General features: G+C 40.2%; 1 protein-coding gene across 3 annotated transcripts in view; it reads left to right on the top strand.

The window, feature by feature from the left end:
• Nucleotides 1-23,308, top strand: part of CACNA1I (calcium voltage-gated channel subunit alpha1 I) — a 411,460-nt gene that overhangs the window by 106,796 nt on the left and 281,356 nt on the right. The window lies entirely within an intron of this gene.

Raw genomic sequence — 23,308 nt, 5'->3', positions numbered from 1 at the left:
AAACTCCAACCATCACCCAAGTCAAAAAAGAAGCACCATTAAAGCCTTGGCAGACCGTGCAAAAAGAATCTGCGAACCCCACCTCCTCCAAGATGAACTGAACCACCTCAACTGGGCTCTACAGGCCAATGGATACTCCACCTCAGACATCAGAAGAGCTGCAAGACCAAGAACAAGCCACGAGAGTCAAGATGAAGATCCACCCAGAGGAAAAGTGTTCCTGCCATACATCAAGGGAACCACTGACCGCATAGGGAAGCTGATGAGGAAACACAACATACAAACAATCTACAAACCCACCAAGAAAATCCAACAAATGCTACGTTCAGCAAAGGACAAGAGGGATCCTCTCACCTCTGCAGGAGTCTACCGTATACCATGCAGCTGTGGACAAGTCTACATAGGGACCACCAAACGCAGCATTGCCCAAACAAGAATCCAGGAACATGAAAGGCACTGCAGACTACTCCAACCAGAGAAATCAGCCATAGCAGAGCACCTGATGAACCAACCTGGACACAGCATTTTATTTGAGAACACAGAAATGCTGAACCACACCAACAACCACCATGTCAGACTACACAGAGAAGCCATTGAAATCCACAAGCATGTGGACAATTTCAACAGAAAGGAAGAGACCATGAAAATGAACAAAATCTGGCTACCAGTATTAAAAAGACTCTAAAATTATAACAGCTAAACAACAGAGAGGAAAAAACCAGGCACAGATTAACACCTCCCAGCAACAGATTTTCCCAGGCTCAGGCAGGCCTTCAAATGCTAATGAAGGTGATCAGCTAAACATTCACACCTAACTGCAGCAGGGAAGAGCTCCTTGCCCCACCCCAGCCATTCCACAGATATATAAACCCTTTGTCCTAATTCCAACAGACCTCACAACCTCTGAGGATGCTTGCCATAGATGCAGGCGAAACGTCAGGAGAAATGCCTCTAGAACATGGCTCTATAGCCTGAAAAAACCCACAAGAACCTAGTGATTCCAGCCACGAAAGCCTTCGACAATACTTCAAGAGTGTTGGGACCCTCCATAATGTATTCATTTTCCCTTCAATCACTTAGAAACTCTGATCCAACCAACGTAGACCCCATTTCATTCAGTTCAGTGTCCCTGAGATTACTATTTTTAGGTTGGAGGGTAATACATTTTGGGAAATATTCTATATGGACCATGCCATGAGACAAGAGGTTGGGAAAGTATAGCCTCACACAGCCCTGAGATTCCTTTTTGCAGGACCCCGCGCCTCTAATTTCAGACAATAATGCCCCCAATGACCTGAATTGCTACAAAGATTTGTCCCTTGTCTCTACAAAGTTCCTAGCAACTAGCTCCCCAAAACATGTGTTAATTGGTAATTTCTAAGCGAAAGACTAGAATTAGAAGTGATGTGAAATCACGTCCAATTGCATTGATGCTATTCCATCATTTGGCTGTGGGTTTCTAGAAAAGAAGGAAATAGTTGTAACCTATCAGTTCATACATTACACCCCCTTCCTTGCAAATTATGAAGAAACAGTGCTGGTCCTCCCCATCAAATAGTTTGGATTGCACTATGAATAAACAGAGAAGTTCGTTGATTGAGAAACTCTCTTTGTAGTTGTCTATGCCATGCAATCTGGCAGAAAGCAGTTAGGAAAGGCATAGTAGTGCTATTCAAAGTAGTATTCCATGGATCAATGCTAGCAATGATCTCCTAGAACGCAGAATTTAGCCAGCATGAAAGCAGAGCATTTATTGTGTCCCTGTCAGCTTTTGCTAACAACCAAAATACTGAGGCATCATTTTTCCTATTCTCTGTTCCCTAAAAATGACATGGTCATGGTGATGTATGTTACTCAAGGGACAAGGACAGGATGATATAAGCTTCATGGTGTCTTTGCTTGAATGTACCACCTGTGCTGAGTTCTGGAAATAATAGAATTGACACTACAAACTGCAATGAAAGTGGGCAGCCTCCTTCAGCTCAAGTGCCAAATTCAATTACAGATAAATTAAAAGATGGCAGGACCAAAAGCAAAAGAGGGAGATCAAAAATAGTAGCACATTTTGCTTAAGCCTCTTACTTCGTTGCTGTTGTGTGCATTCAAGTAGTTTCCAGGTTATGGTGATCCGAAGGCAACGCTGTCACAGGGTTTTCTTTTTTTTTAAAAAAAAAAATAGTTTTTGTAAACTATTTTTCAAGTGTTCACACTTACATAAAAAGTGGGGGGTAACATTTAGGGTAAGTTATGGGAAAGGGGGGAAAGTATAGATTAGAAAGTGGTCTGAAGGATTTAAGTACTTGCATTCTTCTCTATAATGATATTGTAAAGTTCGGTATTGTCCTTTATTCTTTTTCTTTCTACCTTCCCTGCAATGATATCTTCAGTGTTCTGTTTTCTTCTTTTTAGATTAGCATTTTTGTTTTATTTTCTTTCAACCATTCTGTGAAAGGAATCCAGTCTGTTGTTTTAATATGTCTGCCTTGTGAGGTCAGCTTGTCCATACTCATGAACTCTAGTATTTTCCCTATCTTCCCTTCTTTTGTCTTCATACTCGGGTCAACACCAGTCTTGCCACTGTGGTTGTATATGTGAAGAGTTTGTCTTTGTTTGTATTCCAATCTGTGTTTGTCATCCCTAATCAAAAATATTCAGGGTGCATTCAGAATTTTTCTTTCAATATTTTTTAATTATCTTTATTGCATACGTTTTAGAATAACAGAACAATAACAATTTTGAATAGGATGATGGGGAAGGGGATCTGGACGGGGATGGGGTAGGATAGAAAAGAGAAAGAATAAAGAAAAAAGGGAGGGGTGGCGGAGAGAGAAAAGGGAGTGGAGAGGGAAGTGGAGGGGTGGGATGGGGACATTTATCTTTCCAGTCCATTCCACAGGGAGTTTTCTCTTTCTTCTTGACATTCTCATGATTTATGAATTTCTTTCCAAAAACTTCTTGCTTTCTTGCAAGACCACCACATGTGATGGAAAGTTCCTTCCTGTTTCTCGCATGTTAAAAGGGAATATTATTTAGAAATCTGGTTTAGCTACTGATTAAGCCTGCCTAGCCCTAATTTTAAGTATAAGTAAGTAAGTATAAATAAGCCCTAATTTTCTGATTGGATCTCCAGCACTTTATTCCCAGGCCCAGCCCTACAGTTTACATTTGCACAAGGCCTTGTCCTGCCCTATTAGTCTCAAATCTGCATGTGCACACTTTTCTTGGCTACTGGTTGTTTGATGTTTGGTTCATGTTTTATGATGTCTTACATTTTATTGGTTTTATTATTTTAATAATTTTTATTTTTCTATGTTTATAATTGTATTACTTTGCAACCTTTGTTTATATTGGGCTTGAGCTCCATGTAAGCCACCCTGAATCCCTTCAGGGAGATGGAGGCAGGGTTTAAGAATACAGTTATCATCATCATCATCATCATCATCATCATTATCATCATCTGTATAGTAATTCAAATCAGAGCTCCTCAAAGTCCATGGACTGAAAGAAACCATTGAAACCAGTATATTATCAGTTCTTAGCATGTTGTGGGGAAATTGCCGGTCCCCTTCATCAGATAAATTATGAAGCATTGTGTTAGTCCACGTGAGGCATTTCAAACTTGTTTCTTAGCTATTTGATTTATTCAATATTGTATGAATTTTTAGATTAAGATATTTGACAAAAGCACTCACTTTATCTTGTTTTATGACCAGTGATCATTTAACTTGCATTATAGGTAAACCTGTCCTACTCTGAAGATGAGAATTTACTCCCAGATAGATGTAGCATTTATCCCTGTATAAGACTGTCACTCTTGAAAGACTTCAATAGGATAATTGACAAGTCCTCTCACCTTTTTATGTCAAAATGGGTATACATTGATTTTCCCAGTATGCTTTTATATTCTTGATTTCCCCCACTGAGGTACATCATACTAGTGTTTGACTTCGGATGGAGCGAAACATGGAGCTTCCCTATCCCTACATATACTGTTGAACCTCAGTATTGGCCTGTGTAAAATATTAAAGTGTGTTTATTTTAAAGCAAGATGGAGTGAGCTCCCAGCTGTCAGCCTCAGCTTCCCATGCGGGGACATGAGAGAAGCCTCCAACAGGATGGTAACACATCCGGGCATCCACTGGGCAATGTCCTTGCAGACGGCCAATTCCCTCATACCACAAACGACTCCAATTTGCTTCTGACACAATAAAAAATTTGAGGGACTTAATATATGCAAAATAAGCACAAGACTGTTTTCTTGTTTTAAATAGAAACTCTAACTGTGAAACAAGACATTATTTGTTTGCAAAGTGGATAAAAGACATGGATTTGCACAGTGAATAATATGCAGATCTAAAACTTTAAAGACAAAATCAGTGAAGCATGACTCCTAGCTTTGCCCAAAATGCTATTTTTTAAAGCTCAATTGGTGGCAAATGAACTGTTGTGTAAGAACTGACTTTTTATATTTGTGATTTATTTCCCTTCCCTTTTTTTGGAAAGACTCAGTGGCTGCTTATTGCTGATCAATACTGAAAGCAAGATATTTGCCCTCCCCACTCCAATCTTTTAAGTAGCTTGCACTTCATTAAAATTGCTTTTCTTCTTCCCTGATCTCACGGTTGGAAAATAATGCAAGTAATACACTTTTTGCCATCTTCTCCTCCTCTGTCTGTATCCCGTTTTCTTCTGGCTTTGTAGTAGGATCTTGTTGTAAAGGCATCTGGCTGCTCCTCCTGCATTAGCAAAAACCTCTTTCTGCAAATGTTTTGGAATACAATCTGCTGACAGTGCAACTGGTTTAGGGAAATTATACTTTAAAATTGATGGACTGATGATCAGCATGTTTTAACTGCTCCTGTGCTTCTTGATGTCTGTCTTACAAACGCAAAAGCAAAAGTCATTTTCCAGATGTTTCTTTCAGGGCTTATTAAGCATGGATATATTTGAAATGAATTTCTCACAGTTATTGATTGTCCTTCTAAATCTTGATAGATCAGTTTTGCATTATAGTGCTGGTATTTACTAACTCTTAAGCTTCTTTGTACTTCTCTTGTGCTTCAGTCATTAATTAAATATCTTTTTTACTTCTCAATTGGAGAGCTTCTTTACTCAAAGAGGAACACAGCAGCCACGTGGAAAGCTATGAAAGATGAGTTTAATCTTTTCTTATGAATACGAAGCACCGTCATGGGTGGTCTGAGCCTTCCATAACTAAGAAATGCCCCATGGCTATATCAATTTCAGAGGAGCACTGCTCTTGTATGTGAACTGATTGTAGTTATGTATTCAATTTGTACCTAATATTGAGAGGCATCTGCCAACTACATATCTATTTTTCTGGGTTTCATGTGGCCTTACTTGTTTTTGAGAATTGAATTTCACAAGCTTGTTTGTATGTATTGAATTCTGAAATTCAAACAGTTTAGAAGTATTTTGCAGGGGTCTGAGAAATTACATAGAAATTGTATGTGCAACTTTACAGAGGGAATGTATATTTTATAGCTAACTATCTGTACCCACCATGCATTGCTGTGGCCAACCTTCCCTCCCCCTTTCTCTCCTTTCTTCCCTTTTTTCTTTCCTTCTCTCCTTTCTTCCTTCTTTACCTCTTTCTTTTATTCCCCTCCCTTTATCTTTCCTTTTTTCTTTCTCTCCTTTCTTCCTTCTCTACCTATTCTTGGACTGCAACTCCCAGCAGTCTTCCTGATTGATTGATCTACCTACCTACCTACCTACCTACCTACTTATTTCTATGTAATCTATCTATCTTATATATCTGGAGGATTGCTGAGAGTTGCAGTCCAGGAATAGGAAATTGGAAATATGCACTGTATTGTCGTTTCGCTTTTTTGTTTTTAAGTCCTTTCTGCTGTTTTTATTTTTGGGGGTGGGGTGGGGTGGGGTGGGTCATGAGCAATGGTCACTCATTGGTCTGTTAAGGGTAATTTTTGTCCAATTTTTGTATCAGTTCGTCCAGTGGTTTTTCATTTATATTAATCCCACAAACAAACGTTACATTTTAATTTATATAGATGATTCAAAGGCTGAGCAAGAGGGGATTGTTGTAGTTTGACTCTACAGAGGTGAGTATGATAGCTCAGGTCATTGCAGAAAATGTGGAAAGCAGACATTCTCAGTGAAAGGAAGAATCTTAGGAAACTGCTGTACAATAAAAATAACACCTATCCCTGGGTCTTTCTGACATCTAAAGGTCAAGTAAAAACCTGTAATGAAGAACTCCATCAAAGCTTCATGCTTGGAAAAGTCACTTATTTTGAACTACAACTGTCAGGATTCCATACTAATATAATTTTTCACAAGTTCTATCAAAGATAAGGCAGATTCACAATGAGAGATGAAAGTCTGCTTGTTGTTGCTTTAGGGAATATGACTCTCCTTGTTTCCGCTCTTATCAGCAAAGGACTACCATGGGACACAGAATCTGACATTTTGTCACATAACTCAGAAGCAATACCTAGATATGGCCCAAAATAACTCAGTGGCATTTCTGCTTATGGATGAAAGCCAATACACTGTTGTATGTATCCCACTGTGGTGACACTACTTCTAACCTTCGTCAGTGGCTGCTATACCATTTCAAATCCACACATTCTTCGTAATACATTTGTGCTATCAACTTCCATATCAAACGTACTTCCACTAATTAAAAGTTGTTCTTTTTAGCTCTTAGGCACTACCACTGGATATAGTACCCAGATGATGAGCTTTGTTGTGTTAAATAATGGTTACATTTGTATTAAAGACAATGCCTTGCAGAAGAAGTAATTCATCTCTCATCTTCCTTCTTTACCCATTTTGTTGTGTTACAACCTGGAATTGAAGTTGATTTAATTGGCATGGTTGTCACATGATGTACCCAAGACACTGAGCATTCTGAAGATGCAAAGTATGTTGTAATGTGGCACAAATATTAAGTAAAGAAAAACAAACAGGAATTTGCTGTTTGCATAAATAATCACTCCTTTTGATGTGGTGTGCCTACACAAGTTCTTATGCAACCCATTTGCCCCACCCCATAAGTAATATAAGTAGTTGAATGAGTTCCACATGGGTGAAGTTCATATGTCACAAGATCTCAGATTACACCAATTTCTGGAAGTCTACGGAGTTTGTTGGGAAACGTTTTGGAACAAAAAGGATTATAAAGAGGATTATAAAGCTAAGAACGTTCAAAACATTTGTTCAAAAGGAGTGTTTGTACAGGAGAACTGATTGGCAGCGAGGGATTGCTTAACCTTTCTGCTATTCTCCAGTTACTTTCTGCAAATTTATGCTTACTTTCCTCACGAGATTCCTCTTAGGCCAGGTATATTTTGGTCTTGAAGCATAGATGGAGGGGAAGTGAGTTAAAACGAGAATTGGAAGCAAGGGAAGATTAAGCTCTCTCATCATGTCCAAATTAGAAGCATTTTTGAATTATAATCTATAGAATTCCATGCCAATGTCTTCACCAGGACAGACAGACAGATAGATATACACACAGACACTTCCAAGCTCAGATCTATGGATTCTTCATGGCTGTCTCCACTGCACTAATCTTCATAGAATCAGAGAGTTGGAAGAGACCTCATGAGCAATCCAGTCTGACCCCCTGCCAAGAAGCAGGAAAATTGGATTCAAAGTGCCCCTGACAGATAGCCATCCAGCCTCTGTTTAAAAGCTTCCAAAGAAGGAGCCTCTACCACACTCCGGGGCAGAGAATTCCACTGCTGAACAGCTCTCACAGTCAGGAAGTTCTTATGGGCTCAATAGACAGCTGATAAGTAATCTATTTGTTATAATTTTCAGAATCTGCTATGGCATTGTTTGAGCTGTCTCAAAGCAACCAGGGTCAGTTCTCTTCCCTCTTTCTGATTGTAATTATGGTGCTTCAGCTTTCTGACTCTCAGTTATGTTCTTGGGGACATCAACTACATTTTGGATCTAGATTGGACATGGTCTTCTTAAAGATAGCCTTGTTACCATATTTCTGTTTTGTATATTGTATTCTGCCTTGGGTCCCTTATTAGGAGACAGATGGTAGATCAATTAAATCAATTGATCAGTCAATGCTGCCTTCTCAGTATGCATTGATAGATGATGAAAGAAGAGTTTGATATTATCTGATATTTCATGTATCTATGGAGAGTTATGTATTCTATAGATATGGGGATACTTTAATTTTCTCTACTCTATTTTTTTTACTAATGTTACATAATGCTGTGTTGTGTCTTTACATTCCCAAGTGTATTTGTATTTGCATTAATTTTTTTGAAGTTGCTTTGAGTTGCAGTTGTGGGGAAAAGGCAGGATATAAATCAAATCAGCATCACCACCAGCATCACAATGGACTCTCATGGACTGCTTTTAAGATGACGGCTTAAATGGTCAAACTGTTTTAATGTTTTTATATTGTTTTTATAATATGTATATTTATGCGTGTTTTACTCTGTTATTGGCACTGTGCTGTGCCAGTTGTTAGCCGCCCTGAATCCCTCTGCAGAGGTTGAGATAGGACAGGGTACAAATGCCCTAAATAAATAATAAATAAATAAATAATCTTCTGTATCTGGTGGAACAATAGAGAAAAACTCATAGTTCTGAAAATAGGCATATCTTAGATGTGGATGTGTTTCTGTCACTGTTAGTGAACATTTAAAAATGTGATGTAGGTGTTCATCTATAGATACATGCTCGTAAGTGCACACTACAAACTGATTTGTTTTCATTTATAACTGATATATACAGTCAATTGTGTTGATAAATATGGGTAGTCATTTAGTCATTTACATTTACATTAGGGAATAGACATGTTCATTGTCAAATGTGGTACAGATTTTAAATATACCCTGTCACTTAGAGAGACATCTAACCAGAATGACAGATTGCAGGCAATTTTGTGAGAAAGATTGTGTGAGTAATAATAATATGGATTGGATTGATATGCAAAAGGCATACTAGTTTCTGAATGTAGTTGTTGAAGTTCTGAGTGGTGCACAAGAAGCGTTATGAATATTAATTTTCTATATAAAAATAAACAGAGGATGATTACAATGACTCATGAGGCATCCCCCCCCACACACACACACACAATAAAAGGATCCTGTGCATGTTTATTCCACTGTTTCACTGGGATTCTTTGTATGCGTATATGATTATAGTCTCACCATCTTACTAGGGAGTAAAATAAATCTCACTGAACTTACTTCTGATGAAATTGCCAAAGATCACACTAAAAAGATGCATCACTACAATCAGATAATAGTACTGGAACTGAATAATGTTCTGTGGCTGCAAAAACACACAGAGCTGCCAATAGAGGAATAAGTCTGATTACATAAGAGGTATTAATTATTCTTGTTTCATAGACACAGAGATGTGATTAATTCCCCCCCCCCTTTTTTTTCCCTTTTTGACCACTGTGTGGAAGTGTATAGAGAGAAACTGAATTTCAAAAAAATGATACTCAAGTGTTCATAGAAAATGCAGAGAGGCAGTAGGGACACATGTTCCTATTCCAGAGCCTCAAATTTTCTTTGAGTTAACAACTAGAATCCAGAAATCTCAAGCTAATTTGATCAGTGACCATGCTGGCTGGAAAAATCAGAGAGCTGCAGTTTCAAGGGAGAGGTTCCCAAATTCTGACCAGTTTTTCCAATACTGGAAATGTTGTAAGATCTGAAGTGCAATTTTTGCCTGTTTAGAGGAATATGATTAGAATGGTCTCTGTATTGGAAAAGACTTTTATTTATTTATTTGTTTGTTTACAGTATTTATATTCCGTCCTTCTCACCCCTCAGAGGACTCTGAACAGATCACAATGCACATATACATGGCAAACATTCAATGCCATAGGCACACAACATATATAGACAGACACAAAGAGGCTAGTTAATCTTCCAGCTTCATGAGGGTATGCTTTGAATTCTAGCCACTGGGGGAGTTGTTGCTTCACTGTCCACTTGTGACTTCGATGGAGTACTTCCTCATTCTTTTGCACACTGCTGGAGAGTTTTATGGTATCGTAAATTAGTTAAATTAGCCTCCCTGCATAAGCGGTACCTAAATTTCCTACTTGACAGATGCAGCTGTCTTTTCGGGGTGCAAAGGTCGACAGCAAGCTAGACAAATGGTTGGGAGCTTACTCCGACCCAGGCTAGTAGGAAGATTCTAATAATGTGTAGTTGAACTCACAGAAAGTCCCCTTTTAGTTTTGGGGAAGGAGTTAAAAGGGGGAACAAATGATCCTATGGAGCCTTATGACCCTCTATATTCTGACCTATATGTGTTATTTTAATGAGTGAATCAATCTTAGACATAGACCTGAATACGATTGTTAGTCCCAGCAAAATATGGCTCTCTGAAGGCTTCTTTACATAAGCCTCAAATCCAGACTTACTCCCAAATGGACTGCTGACTCTCTTCATGATGCACAGTAACTTGTGGTCAGTATCTTAGCATTTTTCAGTTGAAACCTAGCTTGCTTTGCTTTTAGCAAAGTTGGGGGATACCCTGGGGTTTTCTGAAAACTCCAAAATATCTCAAGACTTTGAGGAGGTCCAAACATTGGATTAGGCCTGATCAGTTGTCTAGACTAGGCACCAGTGTGATCCCCCTTTCCTCGTATTCATCAACTGGGGCAGGGGATGGATCCTGCCCATATTACCATCAACACCATTGCTCCTAGCCAGCCATGGAGCACTGTCTAACCTCCTAAGCACTGCAGTCGCCTCTACCGATGTCAGAATGGGATGCCTGCATCCCTCCTCTTTCTTTCTGGTTGTGCAGATGCCCATTTCTGACATGGGCAGATGCATCCGCATGACCAGCAATAATGAGGAGAGCAAGCTCCTTTCCTTGCTGGTCATACAAGTGCCCTGTGGTATCAGGGACCCACAACAGCCAGGAGATTGGATGGAATTCTGTGGACAGCTGTGGACAGCTAGAAATTGCAGCAGTTACAACACAGAGGATGGAGGTGACAACTCAATGGAGTGAATGCAGTCTACTGCCATCTGGACAAAGGCCCTGGATTCAGTACATAGGTGCTGAATGAGGGGCTGTTCTGAAGGTAGATTTACACAGAGCTAAGTGTAGACGTGCCCTAATTCAATGGAACTTGTGTGTTTTTAAAACAGCCCAATTTATCCTGAGGTTTTGGGGTTTTTTTGTGGGGGGGGGGGGGGTTGGCATAGAAACAAAAATGCAGAGAGTTTGGGAAACTCTCTCTCAAATTGTAAGAATAGAGCTTATTGAATAAATAAATAAACCTACCACAGCTACACAATAAAAATACCAAATATAGTCAAAATTTGTGGGTTTGACTTTTGCAGATTTGACTATTTGTTGATTTGATTAAAATGTTCTTTTAGCTCCTCCAGTGTGACTGTATGATTAACTGCATGCTGTCCATGCTGGAGGACCCAGAGATTTCTAGAGGGAATGCCTCTTTAGGAATCTCTAAGAATCTCTAGGTCCTCAGGTATGAGTCAGGTATGTAGCTGGGGGGGGGGGGGGGGCTTGGGGGGCTTGGGGAGCTTCACCCCCCCCCCCCCGAAATTCTCATGGAGGTCCATGAGAAGGCCTTACTAGTACATTATTTAAACTGTTATGTTTATTCATATCATGATCTGATCACCATGCTCAATATATCCCATATGCATGGGGGTATTGGGGTAACGATACAAAAGGTTTGCTAGGGTAGACCCTCTTTCACTCAGACTCCCCCCCCCCCCGAACCAAACTCACCCCCCCCCCCCCCGAAACAAAATCCTGGCTACAGTCCTGTCAAGAGTGATTCTAAGATCAGCTTCCCGTGGAAGTCAGCTGGAAGATCTAGAAATTCCTAGAGAGGAGTTCTCTTGGGTCAAAATGTTTTTGACAATTTCTTTTTTCATTGGTTTTTTCTAACTTTCAAAGGGGTTTTGTGCTCCTAACCCCAGCAAATGTTGAAGGATAACTGTGAATACAAAGTAGTACATTTTAGAAGAGAAAGAAGAGGACCTATTATATTGCTACTTTCATCAAACATTTTTCCTTCTCTTTTTTCCCTTAAACTGGCTGCCTGAACTGCAAAAAGGGCAACTGTCTGTGTCACTTGCTAGTTAGAATCTTGCAGAAGAAAATTTCATGGCAGTTTTAGGTTTTTTAATTGTCTGTTTCTGATACAGTCTGTTGGGCTTTTCTTTCTTTTCGCTGAAAAGCTCTCAGATCAGAGTAACAGAAAAATAAAAAGCCATGATCATTTTCCATAGTGGATATTGGCCACAATTCAATGAGATCACATGGTCATCTATTCTTGCTCTTAGATAATATATTGAATAGGGGTTAGATTTTATGATATTACATGTGTTAGGATTTCTTTTCTTTTCTTTTTTTGTGAGAGGCTGAAGTTTTCTAGGACCAGGCATGTAGCCGGGGAGGGGGGGGGGTGGCTTGAGGGGCTTCCCGAAATTCTCATGGTGGTTCGCGAAAAGGCCTTACTGGTGCTTTATTTAAACTGTTATGTTTATTCATATCATGATCTGATCACCATACTCAATATATCCCATATGCATGGGGGTATTGGGGTAATGATACAAAAGGTTTGCTAGGGTAGACCCTCTTTCACTCAGACTCAGCCCCCCCAAAACTCAGGTTCCCCCCCCCCCCCCCCCCGAATTGAAATCCTGGCTACGGGCCTGTCTAGGACAGAGTCTGGAAGCAATGTATTGCAAGTAATAATATTACCTGATACACAATTACATTTTGAAGTAAAGAAGGTATAACAATAGTTCTTTCATGAGATAATAACTGGCAATGCCACCTAGGAAAAGCAGTATATAACATGTAACATTTTTCTCATCATGCTATGGATAGTTTGATTGCTTTCTACTCTGTGTTTGTATGCGTATGACATTTTGCTTGATTTTACTTGATTGTACATCTTCTGATAATGTGTAAGGTGCTCTAAGTCCCATTATTAGGTTAAAGGGGGGATACAAATGAATAAGAGGATGATGGCAGAAAGAAATATTCCTCACCTTTGGTAATGGGGGAAAATTAATTGAGATGTTGATGTTCAAAGCAGGCATCTTGAGTATGTTATTTTTTAGGACTTGAAAATAGTTTAATAGACCCCAGATTATAGATATGATAGCTAGATTCTTTGGGTGACTTGAGGATGTCTGTTATTGTTGTTGTTGTTGTTATTGTTGTTGTTGTGTATATTCAAGTTTTTTTCTAACCAACACAACTCTAAGATATCACAGAGGGGTACTGTTCCATTATCCGGGTGGAGACCACAAGGGGGCGCTAGAGAAAGAAGGATACACCATTTTATGGGAGTGGAGGGTGGATTGAAGGAGAAAAAACATTTTCCCGTGTTTTCCTCTTATTCCCCCCCCCCCCCCCCCCCCATGTTGCTGTCATCGAAACAACCCTCCTTTATGATATGGTAAGGGGAAGGGGAATAACCAGCAATAATGGAGGAAATGGTTCTCCATCTTCAACTCCTCCCCCCTAAAATGGACTAGCCTTCTCTCTCTGGTGTCCCCTTGTGGCCTCCACCGAGGCAATGGAAGCCCCTTAGGGGCTTCATGGCAAGATTTATTCAGAAGAGGCTTGCCATTGCTTTCCTCTGAGACAGAGGTAGTGTGAATTGCCCAAGGTTGTTCAGTAGGTTTCATGGCCAAACAGAGATTTGGACTCTGATCTCTATAGTTGCATTCCAGCTACCTTCTTTATCCATCGCTGCAGCAAAATAACTTCCCTCCAGGAACAAAAAGTCTTAATAAAGTAAATAAGGCCAGCCATTTCCAATTATGGCAAGCCTATCACAGAGTTTCTTGGGTGAAATTTGTTCAGAGTCGACTGGACTTTGTTCTAATTTGAGGCTGAAAGTGTGTGACATATCCAAGGTCACCTGATAAGTTTTCATAGAAGAATAAGAATTTGTATTTAGAGCCATATTCCAGCACTCAAACCACAACACTACATTGGTCCAGATACTTAGAATTATGTCTAGAATTATTTAATTCTAAGTTGCAGGTAGCGATAGAGAGAAGAACAGAGAACTACACTCTCCTTGAAAGAAGCCATCATAGCCCTTGGAATGGGTGGAAGGCATTGGAGATGGTGACAAAAGCAGGAAATGGGCTAATTTAACATCTGGAGAAGGACCTGCAGAAGGAAGCTGGGGAAAGGTCTAGTTATATATAATGGGGCTTATCCAAATTGCCGACATTTACTGGACATGGCAGTTTTCCTTTTTGTGCCTATCACTTTATTTCTGAGACCCCCATGATGTTTCTCTTGTCCTGTGATAAATCCTAGGAATTTTTACCATCATTTTATTTCTGTTTCTTACACCTTAATTGAATCAGTATTTTTTCATGCCCCAATAAATTTGGTTATTTTGTGGGTGCACGGGGTTTTTTTTACCTTACATCTGCATTGGGCCAGTACATGAGAGGAATTTCCTTTTCCTATAGTAAAGTTCCAGAGCTTATTGGGAATGAGAATATACATAAAAGCACAGTAAGATGTAATAACATGGGACAACACAAAAGTAGATCTCCCATTGGGTTTTGGTATTAAATGTTAAGCATTCATAACCGGACTGTCTGGTTGTAAAGTAGGTGTAAATAGTTCTGGAATGTAGAATAGCCACATGGTACATACTGGTCAATCTTCATCAAATACAGGGTTGCCTTTACTTCCTCCAAAGCAGTGTTTCTCAACTTTCCTAATGCTGCGACCCCTTAATACAGTTCCTTAGGTTGTGGTGATCCCCAACCATAAAATTATTTTCATTGCTATTGCATAACTGTAATTCTGCTACTGATATGAATCATCATGTAAATATCTGATATGCAGGATGTATTCTCATTCACCAGACCAAATTTGGCACAAATACCCGATATGCCCAAATGTGAATACTGGTGGGGTTGGGAGGGGGTTGATTTTATCATTTGGGAGTTGTAGTTGCTGGGATTTATAGTTCACCTACAATCAATGAGTATTCTAAACCTCACCAACAATAGAATTGGGTCAAACTTCCCATACAATACCCTATGACCAACAGAAAATACTGTGTTTTCTGATGGTCTTTGGCAACCCTTCTGACATCCCTCAACCCCCCCCCCCCCTCCTCGGGGTCCCAACCACCAGGTTGAGAAAGGCTGTTCCAAAGGAAGATGGAGTGGCCATTCTGAACAGGAACTATGAGAAAGAGGATCGAAAAGAATTTTAGCACATAGGCAGAGCTATACCAAAATAGCTAGAGACGTTACCCCTGAAATTAAAGTGCAATTATTCAGAGTGGAAAAAAGATGAGTTTGAATCTGAGAGTCTAGCTTATCATCAGATCAGGTTCATAATTAATGATGTCATGTTACTTTTATGGTTTCAGGCATTTTCATGCTCTTTTTACCTTTCAATGACAGCCCTAGAATTGCAATTTGTTTTATTTTGAAACTCGTACATGTGCAGACACGCACACGAAGCCCAGCAGAAAACCAACCTTTGCCTTCTTGTCTGTGTTACCATCTTTCTTTTATCTCTTGCAAGTAAACAGTTATATTCTCAGTGACCCATTACTATTAATATGAATTGTTAGGCAGGAACAGCCTTGGGCTTTGTGCAACCTTAAGAGGCATAGTAAATAATCTGTCCACCTCCAGTGTTTATCAACCCTCCTGGCCTGCAGAATGATGACTGATTTCTCCCTGCTGATTCTTGTGGCTTTGTTAAGAGTCCCCTGATTAGATCTCTAGACTGAGTAGGGAATTTTGGCAGGGCCATGGGCATTTTTGTACCCTCAGGACTTCCTGCACAGTGCATCAGCTCTAGCAAGGTAAACAACTTCAAATGTCAAAACCACAAGTTACAGGAAATCTACTTTAATTTGATATTGGATGGAACTAAAACAAGACAGCTTCCTCATTTTGAGTTCTTTTAATTTTTTGGTTGGGGAATTGTGGGGCTGAGACATGTCTATGGGCTGAAAAATGACTTGAGGACCCTATGTGGGCCATGGGTTTCACTTTGAGCGCCACTACTCTAAAGCGTATATTCTGTATGGTTTTTGAGCTCTGGTCCCAGATTCTTAACAAGATCATACCTAACATGAGTACCACATTTTATATTTAACTCACCTGATTGAACTGTTGTCCTTTCATCATAGTGACAGTGGACGTAGTGTGGACACCCAATCAATGGATTGCTATGATCATTGTGACATTGATTGTCATGATATTGATCTTTCCTGGTCTTCCATTAGTATCAGGCCCTCTTTGCCTTTCTTTAATATCAGGCCACTGTCTTCCTTTCATCCTTTGCTATTCTGGAACCAAAAAATATTACTGGTCCATTTCTTTTGCTCATGCCCTACATTTCACATAGTACTGTAATTAGGTCTTGATATCTGCTTGCACAATATTATAATTTGCATGATGTGGTTAAATTATTAAGAGTATTTGGAATTCAACTTCAAGTCGCTTCCAGTCATATAGCTATTTGGATTCTGTTGTAGAGCTGAGGGAAGACCATGGCCTATATTTGCCTAAGCAAAATGCTTCTTAATTAAGTTTTGGATTTGCTGATATAGTAAAAACAATAAAAAGCTGAAACTCTTTTCATGTTATCTATATATTTCAGAAGAAATATCTAGCAACTTGAAACCAAATTTTTAGGTGCTTATTTCAGTTCAAAATCACATTGTTGCCTCTTTAGAATAAAGTTTAGAAGAGTTACTTTTGAAAATTATACATATGTGTAGCTGTGGAGGGCAAGGCAATAAATGCATCGCACACACCATTAGAATTCTGTCCCCCAAATGAAATTTTCCTGCAACATTCAAATTCCGACCATTGCAAAGAGTGAGGCATTGAAAGTCATTCACATCTGGAACTCTGTTATTTGCTGCATTCCAATTTCCACAGCAATTTTGCCTGCTTCTTGGATAGCCTAAGCTGTATTTTTAAGTGCCCAACTGAAACATGGCCAGAAATTTGGAGAAGGGACATTTAATTTTAGAGGGTAATATTATAATTTGGGAAGCAGTTCTCAGTCAGAGAGCTCTTGAGCTTCCTTAACTTCAAACATCATAATTCCGCAGAAAGTTGTCATGGCACTTAGTGGAATAATAGCTCTAAAACAGTGTAGTGTGAAGGGACCCTATGTTAACTGTAAATCTAGGGGCTTCAATGTTCTCAGACTTGATTTTAGAAATCCTTTTGCCAGTGTTCTCTTGTGTATTTGGTTTCTTCCTGTTAACACTCTTCTATCAAAAATTAATTTTCCCTGGCCTTTGCTTCCATCACCTATATTTCCATCGGTTGCCCACTTCCAAATGTATTGTCAATACTTGTCACTTTCTCTCAGCCATTTTGGTCATGGTTTCCCTGCTTCTGAAACATGCTAACACTTGGACCACTTTCCATCTGATCTTCCCTACCTTTTCATCTGTATTTCCCTTGCACTCTGTCTTCTGCATATGTTTCCAATTAGCATAACATCAGCCACTGTTATCACTTAGGAGTTCTTGTTTCCATAAGGGAGACCTCTTTCAAGTTATATCAAACAATTGTTTAATCTTTAATCTTTTCCAACTTCACATTTTATGTGAATGCTTACAGACAAAAAAAATGGAAGCAGTAATAGGAAAATGTAGGATTACCTGAGGAAGTGGAAGATGACAACACCTGGATATCACCAGGTGGGATTCACTGCATGAAAAAGCTTCATCTGGAGGGATCCATGGGGCTGCCAAGAGTACTCTTTCTCACAACTGAATTTTCATTTCCCTTGCAGACATTTTCACAACTACTTCCTTCGTCTATATCAGGCCTAGACAATCTGTGGCCACGCAAGTGTTTGAGACTCCAACTCCCACAAGCCCAAGCCAGCAAGACCAATGTTCTGGTATTCTGGGAGCTGAAGTCCAAAGCATCTGGAGGGCCACAGGTTGTGCAGGCCTAGTTTACATCCTTTCAAGTAGTTATTTCATGATACTTCAAGTGTATTTTATTTTTAGGAAGGGTAGTCTAGACAGTCAGACTTATGGTCAAATATCTATCATACTAAGGAGGTTGATGTTAATCTAGAAATCCCTTGGGCATGCACTTCAGCAGAGCATGGAACTGTTACTTGTTGAACCTAAAACTCCCAAAGAAACTTCCCAGCTGACATGGTCAACCAATGGCAATGTTGGCTGGGAATGCTGGTAATAAAGTCCAAAAAAGTAATTTATTCCAATTGAACTTGATAAGAAATCATCCTTCTAGGATTCAGCTACATACAAATACACATTTGCCAATAACATGAGAACTTATTTCCAGGTCATACTTTTGAATGTTTTCTCCAGTTGTGAGTGAGTTCACAAGGGAAGCAGACATTTTGTTCTATGTTATCATTAAAATCAACACAGTGCAGTTAGTGTATTGGAATAGGTGAGAAAGAATGAGTTCATATCCTCACTTAAGACATGAAGCTTACAGGGTGAACTTGGACTAGTCATTAACTTTAAGCAAAACCTACTTCAGAGGGGGTATTTGTTTATTTTGTCAGAAACAAATATCATTTTAAATACATTACAACTGTACTTTCAAACACAAAGTTACAAACTTGGCATTATACTAAATGTCCTTTTACCAGTAGCTGGTGAAGGGGCATTTGGAGCACCTCTGGTGTCGCTGTGAGAAGATCCTCCATTGTGCATGTGGCAGGGCTCAGACTGCATTGTAATAGGTGGTCGGTAGTTTGCTCTTCTCCACACTCATATGTCGTGGACTCCACTTTGTGGCCCCATTTCTTAAGGTTGGCTCTGCATCTTGTGGTGCCAGTCTGTTCAGTGCCTTCCACAATGCCCAGCCTTTGTGTGTCTCATTCGGTATCAGCCATGGATTGAGGTTCTGCGTTTTAACCTTTTGGACTCTCGCTTGCTGAGGTGTTCCTGCGAGTATCTCTGTAGATTTAGAAAGCTATTTCTTGATTTAAGGTGTTGGTGTGCCGGCTAATATCCAAACTGGGTGGGCTGGGGGTGTCACTGCCTTGGTCCTTTCATTATTGGCTGCTACTTCCCGGTGGATGTCAGGTGATGCAATCCTAGCTAAACAGTATAATTTCTCCAGTGGTGTGGGGTGAGGACATCCTGTGATAAGGCGGCATATCTCAATAAGAACCACACCCACTGTTTTAATGTGGTGAGAAGTGTTCCACACTGGGCATGCGTATTCAGCAGCAGAGTAGCAAAGTGCAAGAATAGCAAAGTCTTCACTGTTTCTGATTGTGATCCCAGGTTAAGAGGGGGTATTACATAAGTATAAAAGTGAAGAAACCCTAAACCATAAAAGTGGAGAAACCAGGTGGTTTTAAAAAAAGTATGCTTCAGGTAGCCTGCATTTTGAGGGAGTGGGATATAGCTGTTTGTGAGCAATCTTCCTGTGCTACTTAATGCACTGAAAATCTTGTTGCTGTTTTCGTAGTGACAGAAGTGCATTTTTAGCACAAAACAGCATTTGTAAATATTTCTCTATTTTCATTTAGAGCATAATTGATTAAACACCAGATATGATTATTTTGCCTCATGTTGTCAACTGTCTAGTGATGAATTCAGCTTTCACTGTGAGCATTCTTCTATTGATTTCCTGGGAGCTGGGACTAGTTTCTATTCATGCTTATCAGATGGGAGGTTTTATTTTTGATTTCAGTGTTCTGGTTTTCCACATTTCTGATTTCTCTGCATTTAGGGGGTGGGGGAATGTGCATGCTGAGATGCAGAATATAGTTACTTACTATTTGAATCTACACTGGTGAGAAGACAGTAGATGAGTGGCAGATCCACACATCTAAAATGGTGAGAAGACAGTAGATGAGTGGCAGATCCACACATTTTTTTTTTTTGCTCAGGTAAAGGTTAAATTACTTTCCTATGGCAATCTGTAACTTGTGAAATCATTTTGCTTCCACTTACAATGAATCTTTTATTTAAAAGATTACAAATTGTTGCACTGCTTAAGCCGCACAAATCTGTTGGATTTTCCCCTCTGAGTTGCTATATATAACAGACAAACATTTCACCTTAGTTACTTTTTTCATTCCTTGAAGTTGCATCTAGCTTTCAAAATGTATCTGTAATCTCTCTCTAATCCTTTTATCTTTCTCTATTCGTCTTCTTCCTGCCATGCCAAAAAAAAAAAAAAAAATCACTTCTTTCTATAAAAGACTTGTAAACTTGCAGACCTTTCTGTGAGATCAGTGTTGTGGACAACAAGCATGTATTTGCATCCAGTGTGGTCACTTAATTCTGATATGTTAATTTCCATGTTGGTGTAAACTATAATACTGTTGTTAACAGGGAAATAGTGTGTAGGTGCTCATTGATGATGGTCAACTTCAAGGCTTGTGTTGGCTCTCCCTTCCAAATGTGCCTTTATCTTTAAACCTAATCTGGCCAGGATAGAATTTACAGAAGATGCTTTAAAAGAGAGAGCTTGCTGCCCTATCATCAAATGAACATATGCAAATCTTGGAGATGCCTGGATTGAGAACCTCTACAGGTGGTTGGATTAATGGTTGCTCACTATGATTCCACCTCCTTGCTTGTTGGATCTAGTGTGCTGTTGATGCACACAAATTATTTCCTCAGTCTCTCCTCTATTCTCCAACCAACCAGGTTTAATCATACATGGCATGTCAGTTTGTTCATCCTGAGCCAAATCCTGGATTATAATTTACCCTCCAAGTGCCCCAGTTTGTCAGAGACAGTCTCAATCCCTTGTCATAGCACCTTTGCTTTGCTTTTAGAACATTCATTTTCTCTTTTCTTCTTCTACTTCCTACGAAGCCTCCGATGGCACAGTGGGTTAAACCGCTGAGCTGCTGAACTTGCTGACCAAATGGTCGCCAGTTCAATTACGAGGAACAGGTTGAGCTCCCCCTGGTAGCCCCAGCTTCTGCCAACCTAGCAGTTTGAAAACATGCAAATGTGAGTAAATCAATAGGTACCACTCCAGCGGGAAGGTAATGGCACTCCATGCAGTCATGCCAGCCGCATGACCTTGGAGATGTCTATGGACAACACTGGCTCTTCGGCTTAGAATTGGAGATGAGCCTAAACCCCCAGAGTCAGACACGACTGGACTTAATGTTAATTTAATTTAGTTAATTTAAGAACAGTTTGATCAAGTTAGCCAATGGAATGTTAGCATCCTGGCTATCGGCTGCAATGAGGGCAGGACCTTGATGGCTCCCCCTCCCCGTGACCCAATATGGTGCATGAGCCATCAAAGCCATTTTGGGGGGCGGGTGGGATGGAGTCAGTAAACCTTTACCTTTAACTTACCCTCCTATTTCAAATGCAGAAGTAGTGTTCAACTCAGGCCCCATCTACTCTGCCATTTAACACAGTTTGAAATGTCATTATATGGTCAGTGCAGACTCAAATAACTAAGTTCATTATGTTGTTGTCCCCAATTTCAGGTTTCGTCCAGCGTGCCAAACTCTGTTTTATTCCAATGAAGACATGCAGGTTAAGGGCACAGTCAGTTATCACTTTACTTCTCCTGTTGACCAAGGAAGGATGTTAGGGGAATTCTCCCTGATCTGACATAGCTCATCTTTACAAACATTGACATTTGATAGCCATTTGAAAAGAATAGACATTGCTGTGATTGGTACAAATTACGATCCATGGTCCCATTTGTTCAAGGCACACTCATTGACAGTTTGTGATTGTTGTACAGCAGACGTGCACTTACTTAGGCGATCCCTCGCTTTCCGAGGATGATTGTCTTCCAATATTCTTGTGGGTCCGTATGTGGCTGTGGAGCCCTATTCTTGCTCTGCATCTTCTTCTGCAGTGAGGGCATTGGTTTCCAGGTGGAAGGCGGTCTCGGCCAGGGTTGGCTTGACGCGCCTTCCTCTTGGCATGTTTCTCTTTTTCACCCTCCACTCGTGCCTCCTCAAATTCTGCAGCACTGCTGGTCACAGCTGACCTCCAGCTGGAGCGGTTAAGGGCCAGGGCTTCCCTGTTCTCAGAGTCTATGCCAGAGTTTTTAAGGTTGGCTTTGAGCCCATCTTTAAATCTCTTTTCCTGTCCTCCAACATTCCGTTTTCCGTTCTTGAGTTCGGAGTAGAGCAGCTGCTTTGGGAGACGGTGGTCGGACATCCGGACAACATGGCCGGTCCAGCAGAGTTGGTGGCGGAGGACCATCGCTTCAATGCTGGTGGTCTTTGCTTCTTCCAGCACGCTGACGTTTGTCCGCTTGTCTTCCCAAGAGATTTGCAGGATTTTCCGGAGGCAGCGCTGATGGAATCATTCCAGGAGTTGCATGTGACGTCTGTAGACAGTCCACGTCTCACAGGCATAGAGCAGGGTTGGAAGGACAATAGCTTTATAAACAAGCACCTTGGTATCCCTATGTGCACAACCTGTGACTCTCCAGATGTTTGGGCCCCCAACTCCCAGAAGCCCCAGCCAGCTGTTCCAATGGAATTCTGGGAGCTGAAGTCCGAAATACCTGTAGGGTTACAGGTCATGCAGGCCTTGTGTACGATGGGGGGGAGGGGGCTTTAAAAAGCTTTTTATTGGAAGAATTCCTGATCCCATAGAATAGAATAGGTTTATCTGTCCTTGTGGTATTGCACAATGAAATTACATGTCTTCCTCTGTGTATATCACAAAAAAACACAACTTGGCTGCAGCTCCATTGTGTATGTTGGAGAGAGAAAGTGGAAGCTGTCAGAGCTATTCAAGTGGGGGGTTTATTTTCTGGCTTCTGAAGCCAAGTAGGCCATTCCTGAACCTCAACTCATTTGGGAGGCTTGACTTCAGACAACAATATGAGTCTGCACTGAAGGTATAATGCAGTTTCAGACTGCATCATATGGCAGTGTAGATGGATTCCAGGTTTGAGAAGAGAGACTCTTTGTTTTTCCCCTACTAGTTCGTGCACTGTAGCATCTCATAGCTTGTTTGTTCTCGTTAATAGTATTTGCTACCCTGACCACAATTTAATATTGCATAGCTACACACCTCAGTTTTTGTCCCCTTCCATGCTGCAGAATTAATCAGCAGTATTTTATGACCACTAAGGCACCCCACTCAGGAGTGTGAAGAGTGTATGATAAACAGAGAGGGGATCAAAATATCTCCTATCCTTTCTCCTACATTAGCCTAGTGCACCTCCATCATTGTAAACATGCCCAGTAAAATTGAAATAGCAGCACTCCTGCTTCTCTCTGCTATCTCCAGACACATTCTTGATCTCAAAAAAGAAAAAGAAAAACCCCGCAGAGAGCTCTAATAGCTTTGGAAATCAGG

Source organism: Anolis sagrei, chromosome 5 (genome assembly GCF_037176765.1).
Source record: "Anolis sagrei isolate rAnoSag1 chromosome 5, rAnoSag1.mat, whole genome shotgun sequence".
Classification (NCBI taxonomy): domain Eukaryota; kingdom Metazoa; phylum Chordata; class Lepidosauria; order Squamata; family Dactyloidae; genus Anolis; species Anolis sagrei.
This window is presented reverse-complemented; position numbering and strand designations above follow the sequence as displayed.